The sequence below is a fragment of the Myotis myotis genome, unplaced genomic scaffold (assembly GCF_014108235.1).
Source record: "Myotis myotis isolate mMyoMyo1 unplaced genomic scaffold, mMyoMyo1.p scaffold_m19_p_1, whole genome shotgun sequence".
NCBI lineage: Eukaryota > Metazoa > Chordata > Mammalia > Chiroptera > Vespertilionidae > Myotis > Myotis myotis.
In genome coordinates, this window is record NW_023416313.1 from 146,244,891 (window position 1) to 146,247,707 (window position 2,817).

General features: G+C 40.4%; 1 pseudogene; it reads left to right on the plus strand.

The window, feature by feature from the left end:
• Positions 1 to 225: 225 nt before the first annotated feature.
• LOC118671851 lies at positions 226 to 818 on the plus strand (annotated as a pseudogene).
• The last annotated feature ends 1,999 nt before the right edge of the window (positions 819 to 2,817 follow it).

Genomic DNA, 2,817 nt, shown 5'->3' on the forward strand with positions numbered 1-2,817 from the left:
TATCAAGTTCTCTCATGTTAGCTTACAAGGTTTTGAGAAAAGGCCAGTTTTAGTTCTCAGTGATTCCAAGACAAATGATGGGAGGATAATTAGAAATATTACTTTGGAGCATCATAGCCATATATTGGAGGAAACTAGAAGAATTCAAAATCCAATTCAGTTTGCAGGTAGAAACAAAACCTCAGACAACAATGGGTAGTTATTTTGGTGCAGACACACTTTGCAATGATGCCCCAGATGCAGGCTTTGTTGTTGATCACCCTGGGCTTGCCTCTTGCTTCAACCCTTGCAAAAGACTTTCTAAAGCAGCCATTCCACCTCAGGAGCCTTGTCTGGGGAAACTGTGATGAGGGGAAGGACCCTGTGGTGATCAAAAGCCTGATTGTGCAACCTAACCTCATTGTCCATATGGGAGTGTGACTGTCAGTGCCCAAACCCAGACGAGTGTAACCCTTGATGCTCCTCAGAAGGTGCAGTTAACTGTGCAGAAAGAAATGGCCAGCTTCTGGGTCAAAGTCCTATGTGTGAAACAAATTGGTATATGAATCTATGACAGCCTCTGTGATATATTTGACATTTGTATTCCCCCTGGAGGCTTCTCCCCAGAGTCCCTGCGCAGCTATGCGTTTCCCTGCCAGTGTCCCTTCAAAGAAGGCATCTACTCACTGCCCAAGAGTGAAACCACCCTGCCCCACCTGGAGCTGCCTGGCTGGAACTACCACAGCTAGAGCATCCTAAGCAGTGGTGAGAACGGCCTGGGCTGTTTCAAGATCAATGTCTCTCTAAAGGCATATGATGTGATACTAGCTACAGGATAGTGATGATGTGTGAGAAAGATGTCCCTCTTCCTCTGTCTTGCATTTGCTAAGGCCAAATTCTAATTTTGTATTATCCTCTAAGCCCCTTTCTTCAATGATGCCACTACCCATGCTGAAAATCACTTTGTGCCTCATACATTTTAGGCATGGGCAAGGGAAGATGAGCTTGGCAGTTCTTGATAGCCCGAGACATTTTACCAGGCTGGCCACTTTATTTTCCTCCTCACCCCTATGGCTTTCTTTGTAAGAGCTTAACTCACTTTCTAAACAGTAAAAAAATAGGACCAGCATGTTTGTGATGCCAAGTTCAGAATGACACAGTCTTATTTGCCTAAAGTACCTTTAAAGTTTTCTCATTAAATTTTTGTCACTGACTTAAAAGCAAGAAGGAGGAGGAGGAGGAGGAGGAGGAGGAGGAGGAGGAGGAGGAGGAGGAGAAGAAGAAGAAGAAGAAGAAGAAGAAGAAGAAGAAGAAGAAGAAGAAGAAGAAGAAGAAGAAGAAGGGCATTGGAAACTAGTATCTACAAAGATATATAATTTTTCTCTCTAAAATCACCCTCATTTTTAACAAAAATAGCCAAATTAAGACTAATTTACTTATAAAATAATTTACCCATAATCTCGACCTGTTATTTTAATAAATATAGGAATAGCAATATAAGCTCTTTTAAATGGGCTTTGCTGGAATTTTTCATAAGAAATCTCCAGATTGAACTCTGGAGTTCAATCTGGAGATTCCTTATGAAAAGTCAAGGCAAGGATTTGCCATCAGACTTTGCCTGCAACACTCAAAGTTTTGGGTGAGTTCCTCTATTCCTAAGGTACCCAAAATATCTTGAGATTCCTGTACATGCTTGGAGGATACCTTCTTTACTCACCAGGTAAGGCTGCTGAAAACCCTGTAAGCAAGGTACAAGGCTATTTCCAATGGATATTTTGGCTTCCATGAGTGAATCTTAATTATTTAAAGCTGTCTGGTCATATCTGAATCTATGCGTATTTCTTCCAAATATGATATTCCAGTCAGAGTCTTGATAACATTACCAATTTCCAATTGTGACCTGAGTATTCTTATTTCTAGCATTGTGTTGAAGGGATCAAGTAAGGATAAAAAGAAAAATGTTTCAATACAGTTCACAGCACTGATGATCATAAAAATTACATTTTTCAATGGTTTATTTATTTTTGTCCCCTACGCTGTATCCCCTTTCCCACTAGAACTGGAACCTACTCTTTTTACTGGTGTTCCTCTACAACAAAGCAGCAGCTAGCATACAGTAGGTACTCAATACATGCTAGCTGGATAAATAAATGAATCTCCTTCTCTCACTGCCACAATCTCTTAACTATGTTAAATACTTGAGCACAGTTTGAAATTACCTCTTTTTAAAAGACAAGTCATGAAGCCCCCACACATACCATCCCACATGTATATACACACACTCACGTTTTCAGCTCTTGTTTCTGCCTCCATCCATCACACTTACAATCCCAATTCAGTGTGCCACCACCAATTGTGCTCTAACATTCCACTGTGTTGTGTCACACATCTGGCATAGTTTCTACTAAGACCCATAGTCTAGTCAAGAATAAAGAGAGAAGAAGGGAAAGAGAAGGAATGCCTTGAACTAGCTGTCTAAACATCATTGTCCTCATGCAGAAAGAAATGTGGTTGCTTGAATTTCTGATCAGAATCCCTGAGCCAGGAACAAGTTATGGCAGAGAGCTTTTTGCTGTCTTCTGCCAGATGATGTATACTTTTCTAAGAAAGAGGGTGGAGCAAATTTAGTCCACAATTGTGCTTCTCAATGCAATACCACTGATGTGGTAGTTTGTGGAAATATTGCCAGAGTCCAGCATAGGATCTTCCTTTATCCTGCTGATCAGAACAGCTATAATTAAAAACAACAACAAAAGTACTTGTACATTTTCGAAGAGATTTTCATGGAATATTAGAGGAGGACAGATAAGATACCTCTAGCATTCCTCCATTTTAAAC